General features: G+C 34.0%; 1 long non-coding RNA gene across 1 annotated transcript; it reads right to left on the bottom strand.

The window, feature by feature from the left end:
* Positions 1-6,014: 6,014 nt before the first annotated feature.
* LOC132638583 (uncharacterized) lies at positions 6,015-8,204 on the bottom strand. Its single transcript, XR_009581809.1, has 3 exons — positions 8,059-8,204; positions 7,366-7,440; positions 6,015-6,299 (listed from the first exon to the last, which is right to left on the bottom strand). It is a non-coding gene; the product is annotated as an uncharacterized LOC132638583 (long non-coding RNA).
* Between the last annotated feature and the right edge of the window lie 208 nt (positions 8,205-8,412).

Genomic DNA, 8,412 nt, shown 5'->3' with positions numbered 1-8,412 from the left:
CAGTCTCACACATTCAAACAAGATTAATATTAATTTAGAAGGTTACTAAAGTCATTAATGTCAATCATATAACTATACTTCATTATGTTTAATGGATTAACAGCCAAACATGAACCTTAGCATCTAATAAAGTATACCTCAGTCTATACATCTTTACCAATGGAGCAACATCAAGAAACATTATCTAGGCACACAGATTTAGTTCATACTAGCAACCACTATTAAGGCTAAGCATATCATTAGTGAGGACAAGAATGTGATATCTATCTCAAGGTCCTGATGAATTTTAAGCATTACTAGGGTAACAAATTACCACTAATCAAACTCAAAACAAAGTAACAACAAACAGAGTATTATCACATAACAAAACTATTAAAAATAACAAGATTAAAATGTTACCTTTTTTAGGTGCAGCCATGAACAAGAATGAATTTGAAGCCTGTGTGCTCCCAAATCCCAAACTCAGCCACAAGAAAAAACAAAAAGGAACAAAGACGCCAATTTTTAGAACTAAAAAAAAGGACTCGAACTTTAAAAAGCTAAGTCTTAAAGTCTTTACTGAGAAGCCTAAATCTTGAGTTTTTATACTCAAATTCAGGCTTCTTTTTGTTGTTCCAAACTTGTTTAACTCATAAGGTTGGGGTTCTACATAGATAGAACCCCAAAGCTGTGAAAAATAGTGAAACCAATGATGTGGTACAAATCCATTTTTCAAATAAAAACTCTCATTACATGAATTACGTCTGAGATTTAAAGTAAAACTACCTATACGGCCAGATTCATCCTATTTTGGGTCGATCTGAGTTATCATTCAAAGACCAATAAGAAAGCATGAAAATAATAAAGCAATATGATAGCAATATGATATTAGATCAACAGAAAGTCGCAAATTTGATCTAGAATTTGGAGAATCTGTAAAAGCAAATGCTTTAATACCGTGTTTGGGATGAATTTGAGCAAGAATGAGAGTGAGCACTAATTGTTTCACGCTTAAAGACTTAAAGACGCACTAGCACTGTGTAATCTCTGCAAAACCTGAAAGTTTGCCATTTTTGGACTAGGAGAGAGAAATGAGTCATGAGGTGGCGCTAGGGTTTGGAAGGAAAGGGAAAGAGAGAGAAGGAGGTGAGGATAGGGGTCGTTTGGTATGAATGAAATGTAAAAGGGGGTATTATCCCCTTAAGTTGACCGGATTTGGGCCGGGTCTTGGTCCATTTTTGAACTGGACTCGGTCCAAGTCATAAAGAAATGAGGATGGCCCTTTCATGTATATAACATGTACATATATATACATATATATGTATGTATATATCTATACGCGTATAAAGGGTAAAGTGGGTAACTTAATAAACGGGCAAAACTAAAATATCGATTATTGATCATAATATTTCAATTATAATCGAATTAGGACATAATTAACCTATTAAATAATTTAAAAAATTGCCAACTATGTAAATGGGCTTAATTTTGCCAATATGGCCTTAATTGATTTTAATCTGATTGATGATTTCAATTATGGTCATATTTGGCCTAATTAGCCAATTTAAAATTAAATTACACTAATGACCTTAATTAATTTGAGCCAATGAATTTGGTTATTTCAATCAAGGCCATTAAGAGGCTAATTTTACAAAAATAAAAGGGAGTAACATATTTGTTAATTTGATTTTTCACAATTTAATCAATCAAATAATTATTTAAATTGCTTTTCCTTTTCGGTTAAATTTAGCAAATAGCTCATAATTGTCGCAAAATGTACCCATTAATTCCTAAATAATTTATAATATATAGAAATTATTTTTCCCAATAAGAATGGTAAAATATTTACCTAAATAATTTTATAAAATCATTCTGACCTCTAAAAATGCACGATTCACTTTGTTTATCATCTAAGGACTCTAATTAATTAAAATAAATTACGGTAGGTCAAAATTAGGTGTCAACACATAGGTGCCACATCACAAATGATTTCATCATGGTACTTGCCAATGTTAAATTTGAGTAGAACTTGCTTGGTGACCTTCAATTCTCCACAATTATTAAGCCATTGAAGCCAATATGGTGTTTGGTGTTTTCTAGTGGGCAATTTCAAGTGTTCAACCAAATAGGCATTTGTAAAGCTCCCACCATCAATCTATATATAATATAAAGCTAGGCATAAACAAGGTGATGTGACACATCTCTATGACCTCCATTTATATTTATCTTTTTTCTCAAATTTTTGACCATTTTCCTATTTTTAAAATATATGTGCTATTTTAAAAAGTCCAAAAATTAAAAATCTTAAATGTCATGTTTAAAGGTCATTAAAGCAGAAAAATCACATTGAAAGCCATCTTAACTGCCCATATTAACAGCACCATAACGTTTTCTTCTTTGCTGCCCATCTAAATCTTTACTTCTTCTTCCTTCTCTTTTCCCCAATCGCCCTACGTAAATCCATTTTTCTTGGTTCCAGATTTATTTCTCCTTTTTCGTGTTTGCTTCCTGTTTTATTTATCTTTTTGATATGTGGTTTCTATTTTGTCTATCTTTATGTTTAGTATTCCTCTTTTCTACTTTAGTTCTATTCTTCTTTCAAGTTTGTGATTTGCATGTTTTCTTTTATAAATACGGTAGTGGGAACAAGTACAGACAGATTGATAACCATCATTCCTACATCCTTACTATCCAATAAAGATTAAGGTGTGAATTATCTTTTTAATTCACAGTCCTATATCATGTTTTACTTACAACTTTTTGTTTTAGTTGTGTTACATTGTTTGTTTTGTGAGAAATTTCTTCACACTATATATGGTTTATGTTATTTTACTGATTCTCTTTTTGTTAAGGTGCTAATTATTTAGAAACCATGCAACATGAGGGAAGGCCTTGAAAATAATGTTCATATAAGCCACCTAAATAGGAATACAAGATAATCAACACCAGAAGCAAGGTATGAACTACTACTTTTATTATAATTTTTCAGTCTACTCTCTAATCGTATTCCTTTCTTAAAAAAGACTATCTAAAGAGGTGACATATTGTTAGTTTAGTAGTTTACTGTTTTTTTATTAAGCGATTATCTTAAAAGGAAAAAAAAGTCATTTTTAATTATAAAAATAGCTTTTTGTTAGAATAGATATCCATATAAGCAATCTATTAAAAGCATATATTTTTCAAAATCTTAAAACTATAATTGTAATATTCTTTTTTATTTTTGTATAATAGTAATATTCATTATTATAATATCAACTCCACAAAATAAAAGTTCATAATATATATATATATATATAGCTTAAGATAAATTAGTTACTACAAAAACTGTAACTGTCACCCTCAATGTTAAAAAAGCAAGTATCCTACAATTATTAAATTGAAGAGTTAATTGTACGTTAGCAATGACAAATTGAGCTAAAAACCAAGGGTCGTGTCCTTTTTTTTTTCTCAATTACTCTCGCTTTCTTCCTCTTCTTTCCCCCTTAGTTTCTTTTACTCAACGTATAATAATCAACGTGGTATAATTTTGAATGCAATTCCTTAATCATGATTTATATAAGTTGAGTTAGAAATTTATACTACATTGATTATTATATATTTGCGGTCCTTGTGTTGTTGCTTCTTTTAGTTACTTCCCTCATTTCTAATTCTTTAATTTTTTTACCTAGCTACTTTTCTTTCTTTTTCTCTCATTTTTCGTGTACTCTTTTCTTTCTTACTGTCTTTTTTCTTGGATATGTTATTTTTATTTCTTTTTAATGATTCTAATGTGAAAATTTATTCAAGTAAGTGAACGCTAAATGAATGGAAAGATATTTCTGAACTGATCATGATACTTCAAAATGAGAAAACCCAAAGAAAAGCTTAAATAGGAAAAGGAATTAAGAAAATAAATGGAAAAATTAGAGAAGAAATATACATACTACTCCTTGATTTTGTGGATTTCGTGTAGATGGATTCAACTTTGCTCTTTTTAAATTTCATTCTTCTTTATTTTTTAGTTTTTCATTAGATTTTAAATTAGAAAAATATTATGAAAGCACAAAAAATTAATTAATGAAGGAAAACTTTCATGCCTGTATACATTTGCCAAATGTACACAGTGAAAATTCCATGTCTTTAGATTTATACACTTATGCGTATAAAGAGATAAAAATTTCTTGATAGTTTTCTTTCTTTACATGCTTATTAAAGAAGAAAAAAAGATAGTGTCATTGATATTATTCTGTTAGAATTTGAAGATCGAAAATATCTTTTTGGACTTCCAGTTTATAAATATTTTCAGATTTACTATTTTAAATTTTGATGACATGTTTTCTTACCGCGCGAAGCGCGGCCAAATTAACTAGTTATTAAAAAACAAGTGGAATCCATGATCTAGCACTTGGCATGAAACAAATAGGACTCTTTGGTCCAAGTCATCTTTTACTTGAACTTGCATAATTCTTCTCACTACCAAAGCCGTATCATATTCTCCTTGGTGATCATTCGGATCTCCTATAAATTCATCATCACAAGGTTCATGGTTTTCTTCATTATCACTACCCTCGGTCAAATACCCGCCATCATCCATAGCAAGAATGGTTCTTCTATTGGGACACCTATTCATCTTGTAACCTTGACACTTATAACATTTAATAGAAGAGGGGGAATTAAACCTCATTGGTCTCCAACTTTGGCTTGCTAGTGTCAACTTGATTCTTGAAATCTTGTTTTTGTTCCTTAGACTTATCCCACGAGCTTGAAGATTTCCAAGTATCCCTTTTGTTGTTCCATGAAGTAGTCGGAGACTTTGGTGTGTGGATGTTATCTTCTTTGATCCCTTCCTCAACTTTCAAGGCCGGTTGAAAAGCTTCTTCTAACTCCAAATATCTATGCTACCTCAAAGGAGAATAAATCTCCTTGTTCAAACCCGCTACAAATCTTGGGATGTTATGATCATTATTATCTTCAATGTCAGCCCTCAATCTTATCCTTTCAAATTCTTCATAATACTCATTCACACTTTTGTTTCCTTGTTGCAAAGTGTAGAACTTTTTTAGAAGCTCATCATTGTAGTATTCCGGCACAAGTCTCTTCTTCATGAGAACTTTCATCTCTCTCCAATCGTCAAGTGGGAGACGTCCAACTTTCTCTCTTGTTTTCTTGTGAGTTTCCCAATAAGAAGTAGCAGCAAAACCCTCAAATTGAGTAATGGCATACTTGACTTTCATAGCATTTGAATGTTGTTCACTTAAAAGATGCCTTCACTTTGTAATATCCACTTTAAGAACTCTTCCGGAGGGAATTTTGGCAAAGTCACCTTGATAGCGTTCAACCCTCTTTCTTGTTCATCAAAGTCCCCCCTTGCATTTCTCTCATAACCCCTTTGATTGCCATGGTTATTCTCTTGATTTCCATAATTATGTCTACCATGCCAATTCATGGTAGTGATTCGAACTTAGAAAGATAAAATGAGAATCTGGTCCCGTCTATCAGCCACGGCGGTCACAAGAATCGCCATGTCAAAAAATCATTAAAGTGCAGTCCCTCGCCATGGAAGTCAAGACCCCCCCCCCCCCCCCAATGGCGGTCCCGCTATGGCAGCACTAAGCCCGCCATGGCGCACACATAAGAATCAGAAAAATCTGGTTTTGTCACAACTCAATCCCAAAATCCCGACATCAATTCGAGGCCTCTCGTACACAAACGAGATATGTACACACATGTAAAAATATGCTACGAACTCACCCGTGACCTCAGAATTCCCAACGAAGGTCTAATTTACAAAGTCAACCCCTAAACGGATAAAATAAAAATTTCCAACCAAGTTCCAAAAATGTAACCAAACGCCTCGGGAACCAAACCAACCACCCCACCAAGTCATAATTGACCCTCTGGACCTCACAGAATTGATGGAATTCCAAAAAAAGGTTCATTTACCAAAAACTCAACTATTGGTCAAATGCTCTCACTTAAGGATTCTAAATCCTTCACTTTTCACTAGAATCGCTTTATAATCTTGGGAATTGGTCAATAGGGGTAAAATGGTCAAAAGGCACATAACGACCTATTAGGTCGTTACATATAATAAGATAATACGAAAAGAGTAACTTAGTCTTATACAACCCCCCAAATATGGTCTAGAGATACAAAAACACTAAAATATCTGAAATCAAGTCACGTGGGACAAAATACAACTGTCTGAAATAAACAACTGAAGAACACTCAAAGATGAGATATCCATGGGCCACGAGTCACTATATAGCTCACCCTGAAATGTCTCGAAAGCAAGCCTCGAGATCAGACACGAGGTCCTGAGCTGGAACAAGGATCGGTATCTACACAACAGAGAAAGAGTGCAGAAGTGTAGCATTAGTACAACACTAGTACCCTGTAGGCATCATAGGCCGATAACGATAGGAATACGTATATAGCATATAAACACTAAAGAAGCATCAAGTAGGATAGAAGAGTAAAACACCTAACACTGATTACTTAGCATATTTCCATGAAGTCCAGTAAGAAGTCATAAATCAGTTAAGCACATAACACATAAAGGAGTGATAAAGTACATGAATGATAAAACTAAATGCAAGGCATTGGCCAAGAATAATACACGACACACAAGCTATTGACCATGCCATATAGTCATGACCCATTGGGGACTCGCGAGGTCCAGATACCTGTCACTGTATCGCTCGAGGTCCTTTTCCCTTCGGACTGTAACCACTTACTGTACCGCCGGACTTTACCGCCGAACTGTGAGACATTCACGATGTCGCCCGGCTATACCGCTGAACTGTGAGAACATAATCCTTACTTTTTTTTTGGTCCTTCTCGCATTCTCAAATAAACATAGCTCATTCAAATGATCATACAAAAAACCAATAAATATGAGCAATAATGCATAATATTCCATGAGAACAACAACATGAACTTCTAGAATGAATATGAATCATCAAGCAGTTTCATATACTAATTCATGAACTTGAATCATTTCCTTCAACAATATGAGAACAACAACATGAACTTCTAGAATGAATATGAATCATCAAGCAGTTTCATATACTAATTCATGAACTTGAATCATTTCCTTCAACAATATGTGAGATAAGGAGCGATGAGGTAATCAATTAAACCAAACAAGTATAAGTCAATAATGGCTATCATAGCTCACATAATTAGCAATCATAAAAACATAAGTGGATTTACCACCACAACCATACCCGAAGGCTTAACATGTTTTTCCCATAATTCTAACTACCTAACAGTATACACCGGCACCCACCCAAGTGCCCATCGTAATCACCAAAGCGGGACCCCCATCATGCTCAATACCCCTTCAGAATTTATAGACTAAGTACACACTCCAATCGGAGTCTGAAGGAGTAGACCGTAACCTACCTTGATGCCGAGCGGGTGCCATGAACAATCAGACCTGAGCCTTCCCCTTCTGAAGCACCTCAGAATGAGCAGAGTCTAGCAATTATGAATTCTAAGTTAGCATACGATTCTAAAGATACTCGTAAAGCCATAGAAGAAATTCGGCTAAAAAGGTCAACTCAAGAAACCCTTCCCAAACCCCGAGGGTGAAACGGTAATTTATCAAGAATCCGAGATCAACAATATCAAAATAAGCTATGCGGTCACACGATTCTAACAACACCCATATTACTATAGTTTAGTCAGGAGCCCAAAATAGGCAAACCCGAGCCCCAAGGGCAAAATTGGAAATTAACTTAAATTCACCTACCCATAGTCCAATTAGTCATAATCTTAAATATCATCAAATTCTAATCACAAATGAGCCTTTAATTTCGTTAATTACTCTAATCCCATTATGTGGTAAAAACCCAAAATCAAGTCATCTAGAACACGGATTGAATAGGGAATTTGGTGTCTGAAATGGTATACCCAAAGCCTAAACAAGCTAATACTAGGAAATCTCTGATAACCCAACATGATTCGTTCTCTAAGAAATATCAATTTTCTAAGTTAGGGCTAAACCCCCTAAATTTCTAATAGCAAAGCATGGATTGATCACTAATTAATGGAATGAATCAAGGGGAAATGATAAAATAAAGGTTAGGATCTTACCCCCAACAATGAATCTTGAACTTATCAATGGGTTTCTACCAAAATCGAGCATTAGAGAAAAAGTTATGTGAAAATGGGGTTTAATCCCGAAGTTGGAAATTTATTCACTGTTTCTGACCGACACTTCTTCACGAACGCAGCCTCGATACCGCCCGGCATATTTGAGCTACTTGATATGGGACGCACGCCAAACTCACATGTCGAGAATTAGTGTATATATATATAGATATGTGCATAATAAATTATATATTTGCATATAGGGAACGCTAAACATCACATAAGTTCTAACAAAAACACAAGGAATATAACAGAGACGCTAGAAAACATACCAGAAGAGCAACAATCGATAGACCT

The sequence above is a fragment of the Lycium barbarum genome, chromosome 4, assembly GCF_019175385.1.
Source record: "Lycium barbarum isolate Lr01 chromosome 4, ASM1917538v2, whole genome shotgun sequence".
Classification (NCBI taxonomy): Eukaryota; Viridiplantae; Streptophyta; class Magnoliopsida; order Solanales; family Solanaceae; genus Lycium; species Lycium barbarum.
Note: the sequence above shows the minus strand (reverse complement) of the source record. Positions and strands in the feature narration are given on the sequence as shown.